Here is a 23,473-nt window from a genome sequence, read left to right on the forward strand (position 1 = left end):
CTATTAGTTTATTTTGCTGTTGGTAGAGCTAAACAATAATTAAATTACATTTTTGAAATAGATTTCATAGACTTCATATGGTATTATTAATATTTTTAATTTACATTTTCAGTTGGAAGCTGTATTCTTTCCCATATATATATGTATATCGCACACACACATAGGCTGTACGTTTCATTTATATGTTTTATTTTAAGTAAATATTTAACTATCACTCTATTTATTAAAACATTATTAAATATGTTTATTTTTATCATGATTTACATTACTCCAGTTGCTGGCCTTGGATATCATTCACTATACTCTATAAATGAACAATTCTCTTAATTCTGCTTATGTTAATATTCATATATAATAAAGAGAGAGGAGTCTGTGGCATCCTGCGCGATGATGGTGTGCTGGGCGCTCTCCGTCATTGGCTCGTGCAGCGCGCGCCACTGATTCTGCGGTAAAGATGGCGGCGGCGGAGGGCAGCGCCTGGAGCAGAACGGAACGACCCCAAACGGGTCCGCTTTGAAGAAACAGCGCTGAGGGCAGGCGTATCGTACATTCCCGTTCAACAGAACCGCTCATCCGGTGCCGTTTGGTAGGTGTAATTAAATTGTGCGTTGTTACAGCTGTTAGGTGGTGGGTGGGTTCTCTCGCTCTCTCATACACACACACACACACACACACATATACAGATTGCTAAGCTAAGCTAACGGAGCTCAGTCGGTCAGTAGAGGAGGAGGAAGGAGGAGTGACCAAAGAAGGGGCTATCATCCGAGCAGAACAGGCCGTCGTCCGCGGGTCGTTTTTGGGGGATGTGAGCAGTTCCAAACGGACGGCAGGTCTTTCCACGGATCTGCATGTTATTTTCACCAGAACACTCGCAGGATGGGGACAACAGGTAGGCCGCGTGGGAGAAGGGGCTTCCGCGGGATCAGACCCCACCGCAGGGCAACAGCAGCAGGGCAGATCGACCGGGCGCTTGGCTCCGGGAGAGACCCCGAGACAGCGGCGGAGGCAGCGGCAGCAGCATCACCGGGACTCCACCAGGCAGAACTGCCGCCGCTACCGCTGCGAACATCATGCTGGATCAGGAATCAACGTTTTCACCCACTGCATTCAGGTATGAGCCTATTCAGGTCTTTATTGTGCATGTTTTATTAGTTTTTTTTTGCTTTGAGTCACTGCCAGCATTCTTATCGCAGTCGTTAAGTGTGGAGCTGCTCTCGGGTTTAGATGGATCCGTCCAGGAACGGCGGAAATACTCTATGACTCTCAGGCTGTGTTGCAAAATCTGAGGCTGCCTATGCCAGACAGTGCTGTTTGGCATGTCACGAATCGGACCAAACGCCTATTTAATCCTTAAACGTACTCTCTGGTAGACAGCTTACTGTGTTTTCTGACACAAACACCGAAATGTAGCGGGATTAAAGAGTCAGGTCAGCCAATTTGAATAGCTAGTTCTACAGCACTTTGATGTCATGGTGACTTGGTGAAAGCAAAACCGTAACGCTATGCTTTGAACACTGAGGCGAACCAACACATGGTGAAGCACTGCCACACAGACCATCCTAAAAGCTATTAAACTTGTTTCATCCTAAAAACACACAACATCAAGACAATAGCTGATTTTTGGGGTGAATGGCCGAGTGAGCTGTTCACGGCTCTGGTAGAAGCAGTTTGTGAATTTAACATAAGCTTTTGTAAGTGGTCAAGCGCGGTCCAGTTTCTGGTCACCCTTCTGCTGGGATTTTCTTTGTAGTATAATGACGTGTTGCTCCTAGTGTAGTTTCGACCCAGCATAGCAACATTGTACACATTTTAGTATTCGCTGTCACTGAAATTAGTGCATTGTGAAACTCTTGATTAGTTAAAAGCATTATCAAAATAACACAAGTGTACTGTTACTAAAAAAGCAATCCACAATATGCTTCTGAGATGCATCAATAAGTACTGACACGGTTTACATCACCTTCCCTTTAAGAACTTCTTGCTAAATCTATAGAATGATTTTTAATATATTTATATTATTTGAAAGTGCAAATTTTGCCACTTGAACTTGCCATTTGATGCAGACATTTCGGAGTTGTTTAAGAGGCAGTAGCTAAACTGAGAAGGGGAAGTTCAGACACAATGCTTTATGTTAACTGTTGAAACGCTATCTGATGGCTGTTATTTGATAGGGACTGGCATTTATTGTCTCTTATGAAGCTCTTGCTGGTGGGGAAAGCTGCTGGGGAAGCATGGCTTTCTGGTTAGCCTGTGAGTGATTTCACGGACTCATTTCTTTCAGGTAGTTACACAAAACTACATATTTGATAAGTAATACGCTTGTCACAGCGTGTGTCGCACAGATCTATCTCACAAATCTCATATCCCAGGTGTTATTATTGTGACCGGATGGGATTAGATTAAAGCTAATAGAACATAATCTTTGATGCTTTTAGATGAACTGGGCATATCTGTTGACCGTTGCAGGAGCTCCTCTTGAAGGTTGTGCCCAGTATTAGTCTCTTCTGCTCGGGTTTGGGTTGATCGGTGCAAGAAGCTTATCACATCTTGACAAGCGAAACCAGCGCCGGCTGGAAACACTGACATGAGTGCTGCAGATGAGTTATTTTTATTCATCGCTTATAGGCAGATGTATAGCTGCGGCTGAAAGTCTTCTGAATAATCGAGATAATAGTGTAGGGTTACAGGCCTGGCTGCTGCGATTGTCTTCATCGGAGCCTCTTATATCTGAGCTGAAGTCGTTTAAATGGAGACTAGGACATCTTTTAATGTCTGTCAGAGGAGAGATCTGATCTTGAGTGATTTTCCTCATGCAAACTGTTGGAATAAACACTGATATTTTTTTTTTCTGTAGCACTGTTAGTTGGAGTAGCTGGCTTAAAGATTTTAGAGATGAAGCAATTATTGCCATTTGTCACATTTGTTGCTGTAAAATTATATAATATTGCATGTTAGAGCCTCATCTGTGAGTTTAAAAGTAAAATGTTGTTACTCAAGTCAGATTTTTTAACATTAGTTAAGCATTTTAGTTAACATGAACTAATAGATTCCAACTTCATTTAATAATCTTTATTTTCATTTTATTTTTATTTATTTCATTTTTATTATTTCCTATTAAAACAGAAGTTGTATGTTGTCATTAATCCGCTTTAAGCAAACCTAAACAAACCATGAGCGATTAGCTCACGCTAACAAACGTTAATATGCTATGAAAATGCATTGTCATTTTCTTGTTGGCTAATGCATGAACTAATATTGTAACAAACGCTGCAAAGTGTTTGCACAAAATAGTCGTCATACATAGTAAGCGTCCTATATATTAATAAGATGGGCTATTGTTTGATAATTGGCATTTTTAAATGATAGCATCATCTGATATTTTTTTGCTGAGGTTTCAGAATCACTGCTTAGCACTCTCATTAACATTCTCTTATTACTTCATCAGCAGGAAGTTTCCTCACTGTTGATTTTGAAACTCTGCATTATGGTCATCACTTATAGTCTGATGAGTACGGAGATGTAGGGAGGCGGACTACTCGATTTTCCAAAATCCTTTCGGCCCAATGGGGCGTTCAGGACCGCAGACGGATGACTCGTTCAAGCTCTGACGGTCCGTCAGATCAGGAGAATATTCATCTCTTTTCTAACTAGTGGAATTTCTTGGGCGACTGTAGTAGTTCATGTCGACCTGCGTGGTCAGGCGGAGGGATGAATGAATAAATGAGAGGAGTCCTATCTGTATCTCCCATCCCCTGCGAACTGTGATGCAGATCAGCCTGCTGCGTTCTGAGTCCACAAGGTGCTCCACATTCTTTTGTTATTTATCATCGCTGTCCTGTACCCAGCAGGCTTTATTATTATTTCCAGGAGGGTGGTGCAAAGTGTTTCCCTGAACCTTAATGTAGTCAAGTACCCAAAACTATTGATTTTTAGAGAGCTCAGAACAGTGGACTTTCCAATTTGCCACATTTTGAAAGGCAATATATAGCCCGAATTTATCTAAAGCTGTTGCATCATTTTTACGTATACGCATTGACAGCATTGTTTGTCACTGTTAGGCCTTGCGCTAACATTATTGATATTTTGCAGTGGCTTCAAATGAGACTTATCCGATGAAATTTAGTCCAGACTAACTAAAGAGATCTGCGTGAAGTTACATGCCGGTGTGCTTTGGGCTGTATCATCATTTTGTTTCTGATAAGCGGGCATAGTGCTGCTGTGGTGTATTACATAAATCTCCGTTTTATCTTCTATCTTTGGGCGGACAGCACTATGTACGTGTGAAATTCCAGGATGTAAGATGATGAATTAGGCTTTAAATTACATTAAACAATCCATTTTTTTGATGCAGGGAGAGAGAGGTAAGAAGCAAAAACAGCTGAGGACAAGTTTTATGAAGTAGTCTCAGGCGTCTTTCGGCTAATTGTGGAGATCTGATGGGACTCTCTTGGCCTGCGGTTCGATTAGGTTGTTGTAGCACCACTGGGAGTCATTGAACACTTTTTTTGGCGACAGGCTCAAACGAGCATCAAATGTTCATTTCACAGTTTTTTTAAGCGTGCCTGGTTGATGTTGCAGTTATCGGTGATTTGATTTGAAAGTGGGTATCTGTGCTTTCCTAGCCTCCGCTAATCCTGCTTCATTTTACCAGCCTTATCTGGTTCTATCCCTGCTTGCATCCTTATTAAGTCTGGATTAGATGACATGCTGGGCAGATTCTTGTATGTTGAGGCAGGGATAGAGATAAAGGCAGCTTCAATTCAGTGTCTTTTCTCCTTTGCTTGCAGATCAAGCGGTTTTCAGATGGAGTCATAGTTGGTTAGCCATTTTCCAGCTCTTTTTGGCCTTGATTGGAGTGTGCGATGATGAATCCCACTGAATCAGCGATTTGAAAGAATTGGTTAAATGCAAACAAAATAAATTAAAACCATTTTTCTGCCTCCACTGTGAAGAAAAATACATTTGGACTTTTTCTAAATCCGGGCACTGAAAACAGTCATCTATCCAGAACAAATGTTATTTGTTTTTGTGTGTGCGTTTTTAATATTTATTATTTTAAATGTTAGTACATATCACATCATATCCAAAAAAACGTTTCTGACCCAATAAAACCCTGTTTAAGTTCTTATTAGCATACACATCAAAGTAGTTCTAATGAATCCCAGTTGAATCCCATCACCCAAGCGTCTGTAGACTGTCTGAGTGCTATGATATGTCTTGGAACATCAGTGAGTAATCCCACAATTCAGTAGTGAAATCCAAAGGGACAGAGAGGGAGATTAGGAGTTAAAGCCAGGAGACCCGGCATCACCAGAGTGGGGGCGATGCCCTATGCTTAGTTCAAGTGTCTTTGCCATTCCTTTTTCCCAGCGCTGTGCGTTTTTATGTTGCGAATGTTATTTTGTTGCCTTTTTCATGCGTCATGTTCACGGGATGTATCTGAAAGCGGGCGTTCCATTTCACTAATAACCAGATTCTCTGTTACATCGCAGTTTATCCTCCCCTCAAGCTGTAGTACAGCTCATTTGGTATTGAAAATGGGCGTTGAATATAGCGCGTTATGATCTGTGAATGCGACATAATTAAATCCGCTGGGAAGTTTGTCAACGCCCAGCAACCGTAGTAGTTAAATGGGCCAGCGCCTCGCCCAGCGCACCAGTCGCGATCGTGTTCAGACCGGACCTTCACAACCTGCCAGCACTTCTGATTGCAAGACCACTTGGCGATTCAATCAAATCCAAGTCTCCATTTGCTCTCCATAAAGCCATAATGGGGTTTAGCCCACCAGGCTCCGTAAATACGAGGCTTAAGCTGTCTTATCACAGCGAGACAGAGTTAATCTGCAGTCACCCTCACCTGGTGGCGTGGTTAAAATAACCACCGCGGTTTAATTTCCTTTGAGAATACCTGGGTATTTTAAAGCTTTCGTCTTTAGAAATGCACTCACATCCTATGCGAGCCCTGTAGGTGTTGCTTGGGTGTCAGTGTTATGCTTGTGTTCATAGAGATTTGTGCAGCACTAATAAATAATTTAAAATGATTATATGAGGCTTGGAGCATACTATCAAAGATTTTGTTGCCTGTAAATTTTTATTTTTTGTTTTACAAATATACTCCCCAAGTATTCATTTATTTAGAAACAAGTATTATTTGTGAAATATTACTACTACTTAAAATAGCTAATTCCTCACTTTAAAGCGTTTTAAAATGTGATTTTTTATTTCTGTTATATCAAAGCTGAATTTTGAGCAGCCATTACTCCAGTCTTCACAATCCTTAAAAAGTCATTTCTAATATATATTCTTATTAATGTTGAAATAATGTTTATGCACAATTTGTAGTTTTAGTTTATTAAGTTTATTCAATATAATGCATCAGTACTTATAAATATAACTGTTAATTTCTTTAAACAAATCCTTCGACTCTAAATAAATAGTTTATAAATAACAAACATTTTCATTATGTAATTCAATTTTCATAAGTTCCTATGCGGAATGAAAATGAGCTGTTATGAATAAATTAATTTCATCAGATATGGAGGATATGAGCATTCTGGCGCATTCTGTGCTACCCACTCTGTTGGCAGCTAGATCATCGGTAAGCTGAGGTGGATGTTATTCAGGATCAACTTGCGAATCTGGATATCACGCACAAAAAAATGACTCAAGCAAGGCTGAGAGATAGATGGAGATTAAGGATTGGCTGATTAAGTGTGTGTAAATATATGTAAGTGATTGTAAGTCTTTTTCATTGATGTTACATTGCATTATCTAACACTTTTGCCGTTGTTGCTATTATTGTGCAGCAGGAAAAAAAGATGATCTGAGGAAATTATGCAAATATCACATTGCTCTAGTGAAAGAACATAGAATTTCTTCCTCGTGGGGCTTATAAGTGTCTTGAGGTGGTGTTCTGTTACATAGCTCTTTATAAGTGCCTTGAAGCTGTAGGCGTGTGGTGATTTTTAATTTTTTGTTCATGCTTGTACATGCTTGTAGATAAAGATCCCACCATAGCAAACTTTAGCGTATATTCCATCAAACTTTTCAAAAAGAAGTAAGAGCGTTTAAGGAGCTTATGTCAAGTCAATAAAGACAAACGCTGACACCACAGGTCAAAATATTGATCGTAATGTCAAAACGAAGTGTTTCTTCAGAAAGCCTCACTCTTTTGAGTCATTATGTTTGGGCTGGCCGGTCAAGTTTGGTGTTCTGATTCAGCATAAAGGAAAAGAGGTTCTCGGAGAGCATTAACATTCCCACAGTGCTTTGCAGGTGTGGGTGTGCTGTTCAGGCCACGTGCCTCGGTGGACCAGGTAAATTACAGTAGCTGGGCTTTCTGACGCTGTGGAAGATGTAGGCCTGAGTGGAATGACACCGGGCAATTTCCCATAATCCCAAGTCTGCGACCTGTCAGATTGATGGCCACAGGAATCAAGGTTAATTGAGAGTTCCTCAGCACAAGTAGACATATCTGGATCATTTCTCCAGAATCACGGTTGAGATTTTCTCAAGTTTCAGTAACATAAAGGTTTGAGAAAGAAATACTTTAACAGGATGCATTAAACTAATAAAATGACTGTAAGCTAAATTATAATAATACAAGATAAAAAGTAAATACGAATCTTTTGAACTTTCTGTTGATTAAAAAGTCAGCACAGTAAATTGTATTATAGCGCCAAAATCAACCAACACTCCTGTTTTCAAAATTAATAATAAGCTATATTTAAAATCAGCATATCAGAATGGCTTCTGAAGGCTATTGTGACACTAAACACTGAAGTATTGGCTGTTAAAAATGTAAACTTTGCCTCAGGAATAAATTACATTTTACATGCAGTATTGTTGTATTTTGCATAAGACAATTCTTTTAGAATATAACAAAATCCTACCAACCTCAAACTTTTAAACATTATTGTTCTTGAGTCTGTAAAGAGTTTAAACAGATAGTGCTGCATAACTGAGTCAATAAGATTTACAATAAGATTTAGCTTGAAATTGTTGTGTTAAGTGAGGATGTAAATAATGTAACACTGCTGTCCTTCACACAGCCTCTCAGCAAACTCCCTTCGATAACTTGCATTGTAAATTTGTAGATGTAAACTTTTTTTTTTTTCTCACATTTAGCGTTTATTTAAATTTGAAATCTGATTTGTATCACATATAGATCGTTAAATACAAATAACTTTAGTTTTTGCTTTTATTAAAATATTATCCAATAGCACTTTATATAAATACATGTGAAACAAAAGAAAAGTTTATTTTTTTGTAGTTTGCTAAATATTAAATATGATAATGTTATGTTTATTTTATTGTCCTGAGTAATATATATTGCATTGTATATTAATTGCCATTCAGGCCATCTGTAATAGTAAAAGCTATTAAAGTCAGCGTAAACAAATGTGTTATTAATTGATTATCATTTGCCATTAAAGTGCATTCTTTTCCCAGATATTTCTCAAAGGATCTAAAAGAATAATTTATTGGCTGGAATTAACTAGAATGGGAATCGTTAAATTCATTACTAATCCTGTTTGTTAGCCGGATTTGTTAATTGCATGTGGTAATTTCACAGAGTTCTCTTTGTGTTGTAGTCTATCTTCATCAGATTGCCTGTTGGCCGCACTAGTCTTTTCAGCTGAAGGGCCATTTTACTGGAAAAGAGGAGGGCTGAGCGAGGAGGGGAGACAACTGTGCAATTGTTGTTGCTAATTACTTATGTTGGATCCTCATTGTTGTGAATGAACAGGATCTGTCCTTCTGTTATTTATGTGGGCCCATTGTTTGAGAATCATTGTTGAGGTGGTTCCTCTGTACGCGTACTTCATGTAATTATTCTGGGGGTATTTACTGGCCAGATAGTTTCATTTTGCGCTGGATCAAAAATAGAGGCCTCGTCCTGCACCGCATGGCCCGGCTGGGATGTGCTGTGGCTTTCCAGATAAACAGGTGAGCATGTGCTGTGTTCCTGGTGCAACACTTCTGTAGCACTCTGGGTGTAATGGGGTTATCGCCTCACACCTCTGAAAGCTGAAGTGTGCTACATTCAGTTTGAAATACTTTCTGCACAAGTGTCCGGCGTATCTGTTTGCCAGTTAATCGGCACGATAGTTAATTGCTGGAACTATTATCCATGTTAATAGTTCTTCTGGGTTATGTGCGTTGCTGGAGCAAGCGTCTGCTGTTCAAGGAAAGCGACCTCATGTTGTTGTTTTGACACATGACACAGTACTGCGGTGCGACACTTCAAATGCAGATTTAGATGCAACCGACAGAAAACCCTGCCACGCCACAGGGCCACAAGACTATCGGGCGCCAGCCAGAAGTAAACTAACATCCTTTTGGTGATTACATACGTTTTAGACCGTATTGCCGTGTTTGTGTTCATGCGGCGCTGTGCTTTTGCAGTGTGCGAGCTAGCACATCTTGTTATTTTGCTTAGATCAGATTAAGTCTAATCATCAAGTTTCTAAAGCGGGAAGCAGATAAAGTGTATTCATTACCGTGCAATATCAGTATATCGCGTATAATTCAGCGCTATGGCCGTCTTGCAGATATTAAAGATGGCCAACTTTAAACATGAATATTGAAATGGAATGGTAGCACTTTAAAAAGAGCCCGTGCGTAGCGTTAGATTAATCCATGAATTCTCTTTTTAGGAATGTTAATTTCGACATTTACTATCCCACTAATACATTTTGAAATTTATGTCAACGTTAAATTATGAACTAACTTTGTTGATCAATATAATGAATAATATGTATTCATTTTTATGAAGTATAGTAGTAGTCAAAGCGCTGCGCCCGTTTTTGCTCAGTATCCATTTTAAAAAATGTCGGTTGATTAAATAGGTATCAGCCAGTGTAGACCAACCTAGATGTCGGTGATGGTGAAATCTATCTACTTTTCTATCCCAGTTGATGGAGTAATAAATATCGCCATGAAATATCAAGTTTGTATATTCATTTGATTTATTGTCATTAGAAGAGTTTAAAAACGGTCTTGTGGTGCTAATGTTTTCCCATCAATAGAACCGTTTGGAATGGGAGAAAGTGAGAGTTTAGTAAAATCTTTTGCATTATTTCTTCTTTTTGAGTAAATCGTTCATTCGTTTCTCGAGAATGGCTGTCGGTCTATCCATATTCAGGTTATGAATTCATTATGCTCAGTCTCTTCTGACACGAAAAGTTCAGTAAAGTTCAATAAACAGAGCCATAATAAGCTCCTGTAGTTTAAGGGAAAGTGTTTGTCTTTGAGCAGAGCTTTCTCTGGTAAGCTGCTATTTGCATGAGAATGTTTGCTTCGTAATTTCCTGCACTTAGCGGATGTAATGTCGTCTCATTCAGCAAATATTTAGGGAGTTTTGTTCTGTACCTTTGGAAACATAGAGGCTGGTGGCGGCAGGTGAGGTGTCTGGTTTATTGGATTTAGGGGAGGAGTTGAGACTGTCGGCCCAACCTGTTCTCCTCCCCTCCTCCCTGTTTAGATTCCCCTTACTCGAACAGACTTTACAAAACATCCTGTGAATAGTAATTTTTATGAAATAGGTTGTATAATTATTCTTGAGGAATTCAGGAAAAATGTAATGCAAAGTATTTTTTCCTGGAATTAGATTTTTACTTAGATTTTTTTACATGTAATATAACAGCTGATTGAGCGTTTTGGATTTTGGGTCACTTTTTTTGTTGAACTGGAAAAACTGAGGTGACGATTGATCGTGGATTCCATTATGGGGTTCTGATCGCTTGGAAGGAATGGATATTTAATGACTTTTCAGATCAGGATGTTCTCTTCATAAATCCCGTCAGTTGAGAGGAGCCCCAGAGTACGGGGTGCTGGTGCGGCTGCGTAAGCCTGGCCTAAGCCCAGCACAACAGCTGCGCTAGGCTCACGTCAGTTAAAGGCATTTAGGTCCAGTCCGTTCAGTATAGTCATTCACACGCGCACAGTTCTCCCTCCCAGCTGTCTACTTAGCGAGGCTCCCTTACCTAAGGCGCGCACGGCCACCTGCGCGGAACAAACCCATGCGTGCGCGACCTTAGCGCTGCTCAACTGCTACATCAGTCAGGCGTTGCATGAGAAAAAAGTGAGCTGGAGCGAACTTCACGTTGTGATCTACTGATCTGTCCTTCTATTTGTCTGGAAATCTGTCTTTTGTTCTGTGTCTCTCTCTCTGTCATTCCTCAATCTATTTCTCTGTTTGTCAGAGAATTGAGACTTGAATCTCTTTTCTTTTTTGCCATGTTCGCAGAGAAGCTTTTTATTTAGTGTCATCTAGTCTGAGGTCTCGTGTGCTGATGTCAGTTAGCTGTCTTAATGTTGAGAGGTTTTGGGTGTAACTGAATAGCTGAGCATCCCATCCTAATACATTTTACATGTTGCTCTGAGACTCAGGGTATGTTTAATGGCACAGGCATTTGCGCTAGAGTTTCCACACCTCCACGCTTTCCAGCCTCTCCCAGGAGGATGTTGATGAAGCAGCACACATGGTGTAGAAATGGAACCATCTGCTCGTTCCTACATGTAAACCAGCAGACCCCTACGCCTCCTCACAAGACATCCAATAAAGCCCCCTGAACTCTTCCCATATCTCACACAAGCACATGTGGACATTTCTTACTCAGGGCAGTTGGCATGGAGGACCACAATCAAGTCGCCTGGCATTCCGGCTGCGATTGAAACTCTGAGCTCTGAGCTGCAGCGGAGACATAAGAAATGATTCAACCAAGATTTTTAGGCGATTGTTTCAGTGTAGATTAAACCCGTAGTCAGGATTGGGGACTAGAGTGGTTTCCCATTAGCTCTTTACTGGAACTGGGATCATGTACTGGGAGCTGTGGATCAGTCATCTGACAGGATAGGAGCCTGCATGTTTGTCAGGAATAAAGGTAGGAGCTGTATGTATCTGTGCGTGTGTATGTTTGTGGCGCAGTCAGGTTTGCCACAGGCAACTGTCATCAGCTGCCTGTTCATGCAGTTTAATAAGTTATGTAAGACCAGTCATTGTTTTGTCTTGTGATGTTGTCTTTATTCATAATAATTGTTTTGTGTTAAATTTATGAGGACATTTTTAGCTCCAAATCCAGCTATATTTGTTTCTATGAGTAATGTACATGTCAACACTAGGAGTTGTGTGTGTGTGTTTCTTATTTAACAACAGGTATACTGTAGGTTTGTACAATTTAGACAAATTAGTTATTACAATTGTCTTTGTTATTGTTAATACTCTAATAAATCAGTAACATTTTTGTTTTATGGTAATATAATAATGAATATAATAACAATTAATGATATTATATAATATAATGTTATTATAATAATCAGCTATAATGGTGTGACTTTTAGCATTTTACACTACTATTATTATTATTTTTATTCTTTTACATTTTAGTCTTTACTGATCATCGGTATCACACATGATCGTTAAAGGAGTATTTTAGTATGCTGTTTCATCTAATTGTGACTAGTTGATAATGTTTTAATCTTGTAGTAATTGTGTCATAATGGACTTTTTGTTTGCTGTTGATTTTGTGGGTTTTGATGTTGGGGATAAGCCATTTAGTTGTTTTGTTCTTGCCATGCATTCAGCAGTTGAAGAAGTTATGTAAATTCAGCGATGTTATGTTTTAATGTACCTTGTGATGAGAATGCGTTACTCATGTCAATTCATGGTACTACTATTTGATTCCAGCTCCTCTTATAGTACGTCACAGTAGATTTTGCTTAGCCCTATAATGGCCTAATCTCAAGGCCAGAATTCAGTTTCATAATGCTCAGTAAAGGAAGTTACGCAATTACTCTTCCTTTCTAACTCATCCAACGTTTTTGTCCTACCACACTTTTTTTGAGGAAAGGCAGCTGCCCAGTTTATGCTTGCTGTGTGTTTGGCAACGTTGGTAGCTGAGAAGACCAGCAGGCGCAGGCATGCTCAAAGGCGTGGGGACTCCACCTCATTTTCCGACCTCAAAGCTGTTTCATGCTCCTCCTCTCCTTAGAAGTTCTTTAAAGTCAAGCCTTCTCAGAGGCGAAGCAGAACCCTCAAGACTTCAGGTCTGTGTTTTGTACATGTAGAGATCCAGAGAGTAAATCTAGCGCTAGTTATGCCATTAGAAACCCTGCCATCCTTGTAGCAGTTTTGAGAAGAAGAGGTCAGGTTGACCAACCTGTCAACCCACAGGATGTGGACCACTATTGCTTAAGGTAAAGACAGCGCTGTAACAGTGCACTGGCGGCAGTGATTTATTTCTTTTTTTTTTTTTTTTTTTTTAAGGATTTATAGCTTGAGGATGTGTATTTGTTATTTCTTGTTTTTTTTTTTGCGTGTATGGTCAATGTAGAGCTGATTATTTGGTGAAATGGTTTGCTCTTGAGGTCTTTCCAGTGGTCATCTGCTTTTCCTAAAATGAGAAGATCAATTCTAACAAATGTTTATGTATGTAGTTGTGATGAATAGTCAGATACATCCCCTCTGCTTTTATTAGTATTTAAAAAGTATTTAAAACATTTTAGTCTGCTTTAATTTTAGCATTTATATTATATTTTGTAGTGTTATTTTTTTAAATATTTTAAAATTATAATAATTTATTTAATAATTATTGTAGATTACTTCAAAAGTATTTCAGTAACTATTGACAAAATAAACATTAAATTAATTTTTATTAGACATTATGTAATTAAATGAATTGAATGTCAGTTGATTATATCCAGTATTGCATCAAATTGCAGTACTTTTTGTATTGATTTATTACAGTTTTGTTTTCAAAGAAGAGATTATTATTGTCGTGAGGTATGACATAAAGACAGCGTTTTATTTTCTGCATAAAATGTTTGGAAGTTTCTCGTCTTATTCCCTACTTTGGCGTTATACCTTCCTCTCATACACTGACTCTTCCAGAAGCCTAGTCTCATTTGGAAATATCATGTACTCCATCAACAGCTATTCTCCATATAACATATTTGTCTCGTTTTCCTGACAGGCCTGCAGGCCGTTTGGACTGGACTCGGCGTCGCTGTGGAGCGGTGCGTGGGCTCGAAGGAGGATCTGCTGGGTGCTGCGGAGTGGCCCCAACCTCTTCGTCGCTTCGACCGTGGCGATGGTGACAACACGCTGAGCATCACGAAAATCACGATCATCGAAAAGGAGATGGCGGTTCTTGGCATATCACGTAGCTTGGTTTCACTGAACACTCTGACAGTTTGATCTCCCTCTGCACAGATGTCAAACCACATTGCACATTGATAGTGTAAGCTCCGATAGACAATAATAATACCTAAAAACTATGCTGTTTTTTTATTATTTTTTGTACAACTGTGTATGGATAGCTTCCTCTTTCTTTATAACAAAAAGACAGCATGCATCTTTCTTTTCCACTCCTTCCTCTTTGCTATACTTCGTAACTGTGTTCCTCTTCCCGGCAGCAGTTTGTAGGATCAAAGGCCAAATGACGGATGTAAAATTTGAGTTTTGAAACTCAGCGAGCATAAGAAACACACCAGGCTGCCACCCAGGCCATATGTGCTACTTTAGCTCTTTCCATAGACTGAGCTTGAGTCAGACGGGTCTGTGCTCAGATGCTCCATGCTGAACGGCTACCACTAACTCTATCCACCCATTTTTGAAGTGTAATCCATCAGCTGGGTGAAAAGCGGGTGGGTAAAACACAGACTATTGAAGAAGAGAGTTCATAGAGAGGAGTTAGCGGTGCCGCTCCCTCTGAAGTACCGCTAATGGCCAGTAATGTAATGTCGTCTGGATTTGCTTCCGATGAGAAACCTCTCCTTGTCTTGTCTTGTTAGAGGCTTTGTTGCTGTAGTCATCGTTTAGGATTGGTAAAAGCACTTGGTGTCTGAAAGCTAAGCAGGCCTGAACTGTTCACTTGCTTGGGAGGAGAGCGCCCTGCTGGACTTGTTTAATCCAAGCAAGACGAAGGAAAGGCAGAAATTAAAGCAAAAAATGTAATCAAACTACCAGCTTTTTATTAAATATAAAATAAGATTTTTAATTAAACTATTTGATGAGCATATGCGCGAATACAAATAATTTTACATTTTATACTTCTTTTCGATTAAAAATTCAGCAAAGAAATGCAAATACTTGCCAGGGTGAATTTGTTTGAATTTACAGTAATTGGTTTCATCGTTTTTGACAGTGCTGGAATTTAACACTCTGCAGACGGTTTTAGCTTTCTTTTTCCAGAAGCTTGATGGAGCACAGCAATAGGAGACAGAACACAGGAGCTCTTAGGATGTTTTTCAAAAAGTGCTTTTTGGAGACATATCTTGTGTAAAAAAAATAAAATAATAAAAAAATAAAACTACAACTATTTTTAACTTCCATGGCGTTTAAAATGTCATGGTCATGACGTGATGAAACTGCCCAGAGATTTCCGTCCAGCACATGTATTTGCAAAAAATTTAAAAGGCACCAAATATAGTTGATTATATTTGAATGTGTGATTGTCACTTTTGATATTCCGCTCTCAGGGGCCTTTGGTATTTGTTCCAGATCTCAGACACTTACATAAGACTAGCTTTCTCTTTTCAGTCTGAGCTTCAAGTTCAAGCTGATCTCATTTCTGAATAAATGCTGCTTAGTTACTGACATAAACACGCGCCTTTTCCGTTGTAGAAAGACCTGATCTGCTTTCATAAGCGACGATGGACTTGTTGTAGCTGCATGTCTAATCTCTCTTTCCATTCCATTCCACGGAGATGCGTGGTATGAATAACAAAGTTGTGTTACTGAATCATTAGGATAGCATTACGCACGAAAATATGAAGTAACAAGTGATTGCTGTGTACAATGTACTGTTCTTTTTGTTCAGGAGAGGAGGCTGCAGTGTTGGGGTACAACCAGAATGGCGGAGTGGAGTGAAGTCCGTTCGAAGAATGGCCAGGGTTGGGTACCAAGTAACTACATCACCCCGTGAACAGTCTGGAAAAGCGCAGCTGGTATCACGGGCCGTATGCCGCATGTGACTGAGTACCTGCTCAGTAGCCTGATCAGCGGCAGCTTCTAGTGAGGAGGCGAGAGCAGCCTGGCCAGCTCTCATCTCAGCTTACGCTATGAGGCGGGTCTATCGTGCGGATCAACACGCCTCTGGCGGAAGGTTGGGCTGCTTTCACTTTGCTTTGAAGTAGCTCCTTTCCTTTCATTTAAAGCGTTAGTCTCCTTTCTCTTCGTCAGGTCGTAACAGCTGAAAATCCGTTTCAGCACGTGCTTCAAGCTGGTTCATCATCATTCCACAGTGGCGGATGGTCTGGTAACCACATTACACTATCCGCTCAAATGCAACAAGCCAACCCGTCCTGCAATCTCCCCATCCACACGACAAATTGGGAGATGGGCGCACTGACATCACCATGAAGCACAAGTTAGGTGGAGGCCAGTGCGAGTGAGTGTACGTGGGAGTTTGGAAGAGTACAGACCTCACGTAGCTGTAAAAACACTAAAGGTTAGTCTTTTTGTGCATGTGCTCCTATTTCAGTATTTTCCCCCTCTTTCATTGGCTGTTATCGCATTTAAATGTTTATGTGGCATCGTGTGCCCGCAAATTAACTAGCCATTATACTGCATATGCTAGTTCCTGTTATGTATTATTTCATATTCCATCCATCTTTTATTTCAAAGGGGACACCATGGAGGTTGAGAGTTTCTGAAGGAAGCTGCAGTAATGAAGGAGGTGAAACATCCCGAATTTGGTACAATTTAGTAGGTAGTATACTAGTTGAAGGTAGTTAGCGTCACCTGGAAGAGCTATATGTGCTTTGTTTGTCTTTTAGTCTAGTGAAAGCCCCACTAGAGAGTGTTCTTGTCTGGAAAACTTGTTGACTATATTAATCAACCATTGATGTCGTTACTTTCATGAATCCAGGCTTTTGTTCACATAATAAGCGATTATTTGTTTTGACAAGTTACGTTATTAGATATAAATTGGTCATTTGTTTTGGTACAACTTTTAGGTGTGTGTGTGGAGACCTCCATTCTACATAGTGACTGAGTACATGCATGCGGGAACCTGCTGGACTACCTGCGTGATTGTGACGGGGAGCAGGTGAGCTGTGGTGCTGCTCTACATGGCCACTCCAGATCTCCTCTGCCATGGAGTATCTGGAGAAGAAGAACTTCATCCACAGGTGAGCGTAGAGCTTTAAATGTCAGTAGACTTGAGGAGTTGTCACAGGTCTTATATTCCATTGAGAGATCTCACTCCAGCTTCTCAATGTCTTTCTAAAGGGACCTGGCAGCTCGTGGTGTCTGGTCGGAGAGAATCACGTGGTCAAGGTGGCTGATTCGGACTGAGCGTGATGGCGACACTTACGCTCATGCTGGGGCCAAATTCCCCATCAAATGGGCGGCACGAGTCTGGCATATAACACCTTCTCCATTCAATCAGATGTGTAGGGTCAGTTAGTAATTAGAATTTTACTAAGTTCTGATACTCCATAAAGAGTTTTATTACAGACAAAATAGTCGATTTGCTTATAAATAAGTGACTTGCTTATTTTCCCCAATTTTCAGCATTTGGAGTTTTGCTTTGGGAGATTCCTACCTATGGTATGTCTCCATACCAGGGAATCGACCTGTCTCAGGTCTTATGATCTGCTGGAGAAGGGCTACCGCATGGGAGCAGCCTGAGGCTGTCCTCCTAAAGTCTATATGAGCTCATGAGAGCCTGTGAGTACAAACAGTGGCTTTAAAAACACTTCTTAATAACATGAAGTATAATCTCATTAGTGTAATAAAGAAATGTCAGATGTCGTTCCTTATATATACTCTATAAGCATTATGCAGATATTATGTAATATAATTTTTTTATTTTGGTATATTTAAAATGTAATTTTATATATGTGTAATAAATGTCATTTATAAATTTTTTGAAGAACAGGATTTGTTTGAAATAAAAATCTTTTGTAAAATTAATTTTGTAGCACATTGTCACTTTGAAGTTTTACTGCTTCTCTACAAAAAATCTTACATGGCACTAAACTTTTAATCAAGAATAGGTTTAGAGTAAAGCCACATTTTGTTTGTGTGTTGGTAGGTTGTGATGGAGTCCACTGGATAGACCCTCATTTGCTGAGATTCACCAGGCGAGACCATGTTCCATGGCTTCAGGCATCTCAGAAGGTATTACTCAATCATCTGTTTGATGAAGTTGAAGATATGACAGTATTTGGATGTAAACATAGGTAACATGTGCCTTCTTTCTGCTAACTGTTCTCCAGAGGTAGCCGAAGGCTTTGTAAAACAGCATCTGGTGGGCAAGGTGGGCACACATTTTGGCCACGATATGCCCTCTTGCCCTCAAAGAGTCTAGAGTGGCCAAAGAAACTAACTCTGAGAACAAAGAGAATATGGAGGCAGGACACGGCCTGCAGGTATACAGGCGCAACTCGGCTCAGAATCAGCTCAGACAGAAGCGCCAAAGAGAATGGGAGTGGTGTTCATTATCGATTAATAGATCTACATAGTATATACCCCTACGCAATCATATATATATTGGAGTGTATTATATGAATCCCTCTCTTCTGTTCTCCATTTGTTTAAAATGTATCATGTTCAGAAAACATCAATGTTCATAACAGATATTCTCTTTCATTCTTTTTGTAAATGCATCCAAATTCTGTTTCTCCCATTTGCTGCATGTCCCTTTAAACCCCAAGTATGCACACAAGCACTTCACCCAACTCCATGTGTATCTATATTATGATTAAAATTTGTTTAAGCATTGTTCATGCTCGATATGCAATATTATTTTCTACTTAAACTGTTTATATGCTGTTATTGAATTTACAAATTTTATATAAAAGGAAATAAACTTTTAGGAGAATGTTTATATTTTTGGTTGAGATGAGTCTTTTTGTCATGTTTTGATTTTTATGTTTGTATTCCCCATATCTTTATTTATTGTCCTGTCATTGATTGTGCTTACAATCTTACTTTTCACTCAAGATAAAATGATTCTCTCTATGTAATAAAAATATCTAGACATCCTGTTTGTCAGCCCTGTAAACTAATATATATATATATATATATATATATATATATATATATATATATATATATATATATATATATATATATATATATATATTTTTTTTTTTTTTTGTCACTCATTAAAAAGTCTCATAAATTAATGAGATAGCTGTGGCCTAGTAAGCATGGCTTATAGAGACTACCTCCTGTGTGAAAAGCATATTCCAGGCTATTTCTTATAAATTATAGTCAGGGTTATCAATACCTCCCCATAGCTTGCATTTACACCCAGATTTTACCATGCTATATACTGCATTTTTATATTTATTTGCAAAATGCTTATATTGCATATTCTCTCAAAATGACTAAATGTAATGTATTTGAAAGATCTCTGCTTGAGACATAACTTCATGGCAACAATACATTAAATATTATTTTATAGTCAAACAATCACAGTCTTACAATATACTATTTGTGCAATTAATGATGTGAAGTGTTCCAGCAGTTTAAATTTGAGAGTGCTGAAGCAATGAATTTGCATGTCCATTGCTACTACTTATTTGCTTTTTTTCTGACTTTTGGTTCTGTTGTCCTATTGTGTTTAGGTCTTGCTGCATCCCTTTTTTGTAGGAGATGGGCGGCTCCAGTAGTTCTCCTGCTCTACACGTAAACAGGGGATAAGTCTCCCTCTAGCCTCTTCGGAGGACTCCCGGACACTACCTTTACCCGTGACATGAGGCTGGCTTCTTCCAGTTCTTTCATGAAGAAGAAGTCCATGCTCGTCGTCTTCTTCATCCTCACCTCAGCAGCAACAAAATCTCCCTATGCCTCCCAAAGGAGCAGCTCCTTCGGAGATGGAGGCCAGCCCCATAAAAAGTGCAGGCCCACAGCTGGGTGCAGGTCCTCCTCCTCCTTCTACCTAGGCAGTGGGTTGAATTTTCTCCATCTCATGGAGGAACCTGTGCAGTCCAGCTGTTGTGGGGCCACGTTTGGACAGAAAACCTCAAGTTCCAAACTCTGGAGGAACTTCTGGTCAAGTGGGAAGCAGCCCAGTAGTTGGGAAGCCTTGCAGGCTTCTTCACCTCGCCTTATCAAAAGACCCTGGGATTGCGGACTGGTAAGCCTTCTGCAAGGTGCCCCTGAACCGCCGTTTCCAATTCAACCTCTTCAATGTCTGCCGGGTTGCGGACTTAGCGCATGGGCGCTGGCGTTACCAAACGAAGCAAACCCCATTAGAGCGTACCTTCCACCTCCTCACAGCCAGAGAATGAGGCAGCACGACCTTCAGGTACAATCCTGAGAAGCAGCTGAAGGTACTGCTCCAGATACGAGATCGTCCCAAAGCCAAACTCTTGCCACGGTGCCAGGTGGGTTAGGGCACCAGGTGTAGGGGAGGGGCAGATTCAGACTCCAGCTCACGAGGAAAAGATGGGCAGGGATGACCCAGGCAAGGCTGGTCGTCTCCATCCGAAAACCTCCCACTCTTGGTTCAGTTAATCTGCACAACCACAGAAATGCCAGTGCTGATCTCCCCGACCCTAAAGCACAGCTCGGCTGATGCACATCTGGTTGGTGTGGACTCTCAGAACCTTCAAACTGCTGTCGACAGTGGAGATCGTGACCGACCTCGACTGAGTGAAGCCCAAATGTACACCTCCTCCCACCTCCCATGCCACGCTCTCTCAGCACGCCTGCAGTGCCGATGCGAGTAGGCCCTCAGTGGAAACATAGAGGTCAATGGAGATGGCGTCAAAGGTCAGGAAGAGAGAAGCCAGAGAGGCACGTCCATCAATACCACCACCACAAGTGCCTCCAGCCCCCATAATCCCCTCTAGTAACAACATCTCCCAAACTAAGATGTAGGTGCCAGTGGCGGACCTGGCCCTACTTCCATAAAACCCACCTAAGAGCCGGACTGGCAGCAGACAGAGCAGGATCACTGGAAAGATCAGCAAGGAGGCTCTTTTGGAATGTGCGAAGATGGCAGTAGTGCTCTCCAGAATAGCGCTGAGCTTTCTTCCAGCAGCCAGGTCTGGATGGCCCAGGACATCAACTTTGAGTACTGCTGGGGTATGTGGATTGCATCCCCAGACACGTAATAAATTTGCCTTTACGTGAGGCAGTAGAGGAAACTGGAGTTGAGTCTACAGGAGCTCTTGGCTTCCTCTACAGGTGGGGGAGAAGCTGGGACCTAGGACCACCCGGCTCTTGACAACTTGCACACATGCGACAAAGTCAGTGATGTTGTGCAAAGGCCTTCACCTACAAAACTCCTCCTCCTGCACACTTGAGACTTTTTGCATCAGAATCAATTTAGTTTTATTTAAGTGTTGGGGACAGAGAATATTCTCACAAGTACCTCAGAAAATTACTGCAAAGCGTTCTCTCTAACTTTTGTGTTTACAGGTGACTTTCTATTTAGAGTACTTGATTGGGAACAGAGTTCTTTGTATATAAGCTTTTGTCACTGCCAAAATACAGTTTTGCTTTTGACAAGTCTGTCACATTACACTTTTATCTTGGTATGCCAGAATCAGATTTTCACAAATAAACAGGGTTGCACAGGTTAATGTGAGCCAACTACAAATGAACTGGTCACTTATTGAATTTTGTTTTAAGTTACGATTTCCATTAGCTCTTTTGATATTTCATTAGCATTGTTTCACGTAGTAACTGGATATTGCATCAGAATGTCGAATGCAAACATAAAATGCCCAACATTTATGGCATAAATTGAGCAAAAACAATATTGCTTATTTAGTATGAGTTTGAATGGATTGAAGCAAGCTTTGCTCAGTCTCATATTACACACTAAAAAGTGCTTCTGTCTGCATCCATGCACTGTCATTTTATTACTGTTGATACATCTGTTAAACAATACAGCATTCGATGACCATTCATAATTTGGTAAATCTTTTAAGTAATTAGTCTTTATTTTGACACAGTGTTTGCTCTGGCATAGTTGAATGGTTGTTGGGTCTATCACCACATGGATCATATTTGGCCTTTACCCATATCCGTGGCCTTTAAATGTGCCCCATCAGCCAGATGGCACAAGTCTACAGTCTGACTCCTAGAGTTCTCAACACTTAATAATCTAAACATGTTTCTAGATGTCATTGATTTGCTATAGGAGAATTATGTTATGTGTGGAGAGTATGAATTTATTTTATGACGTCGTGGTGCCAACACAGAAGCAGCAACACTAGAGATACAAGTATTGCCAAGTCTTTAAACACAAACTGCATTTTCCTTAGCACATTGATTTGTAACTATTTTGATTTCACTTTAGAATGCGCCATTTGTAAACTTGAATTTTAAATTATTTTGATTAAAAGCACAGGGCGTTTTATGATACTGTAGATGTGCATATTATTTTATACACAAACAGGCGTTGAAGGTCATGCTCCTCGTGTCCTTGTGGTGAGATTTTAGTGTGAGGTCCCCATCTGTGCATCTACATTATGAATGTATTCATTTGTTGAAAACAGGAATGTTATTTTTTTGTGTTTTTTTTTGTGGTTGCGTGTATATGTTTTTCCACTTAGTCTCACAAAGTTTAAACTTTATCAAAAGCATTTAAAGAAACATTTTCTTCAGGACACAAACATTTACAAATGTTGTATTCATAAAATGATAGATTTCTATTAAATTTGCATAAATGAATTTTTGTGGGTAACCTGCAATGTCATAATTAAAATGTAATGAAGATTTGTACGATTACATAAGGGCACATTTTAAGCATAAATGTTAATTGCCTTGCCTTAATTCACTATTTTGGGGTATGTAGTATGAACATTTTGGAAGGAGATGTTTTGCCATGCATCTCCACGGCATTTCAATTCCACTGCAAGAAAATCATACATGTCGTTTTGTTCAACCATTTTTTTGTACTCTAGATCATTTCATAATTTGCCTACACTAACTTAACCATTTTGCCATTTTTTCTTTCTGCCATGGGCAGTGTTTTCCTGAAATTACATGGTGCCTTTTGGCAGAGATTTAATGTTTTGTGCTGCAAGGTCATATTTAAAGATCTGTTTTGTATAAATATGTTTGCCTTCAAAATATTCATTATTGATTTTAAGGTGGCAAATGGGATTTTCAAGCCCAGCTATTATCATTCAAGCTGCCTGTTTCAGACATCTTGGGTATGAGGTGTCCAGCTTGAATAGGGAAAGAGTGCAATGATCTGTCGCCTACTTAGAAAAGACAGTGCTTGAAGTCTGGTCTCCTTTTACTGAAAGAGCTCAGCAGGAATTTGTTTTGCTTTGTCAGAATACCTCTCTTGTAATCACGTTAACAGAAAAAACTATTTTCATGTGTAATTTAGCAGTTGTTCTTTCAAACACATGCAGGTCATCTATTCCATTTATTGTATGTATAAAAATGTTTCATTACCAATAGCTGAGGAAAAAAGGTTATTTGGCTCATTTTGTGTCAGTTTATGATTGTCGAAGTGTTTTGCCTTTTTAATCTTTTATCTAAACAGTAA

The 23,473-nt window shown here is 39.8% G+C and overlaps 1 pseudogene; it reads left to right on the forward strand.

The window, feature by feature from the left end:
• The first annotated feature begins 454 nt into the window (after positions 1-454).
• On the forward strand, positions 455-21,173 carry LOC122350679 (annotated as a pseudogene).
• Positions 21,174-23,473: the final 2,300 nt, after the last annotated feature.

The sequence above is a fragment of the Puntigrus tetrazona genome, chromosome 8, assembly GCF_018831695.1.
Source record: "Puntigrus tetrazona isolate hp1 chromosome 8, ASM1883169v1, whole genome shotgun sequence".
NCBI classification, from domain to species: Eukaryota; Metazoa; Chordata; class Actinopteri; order Cypriniformes; family Cyprinidae; genus Puntigrus; species Puntigrus tetrazona.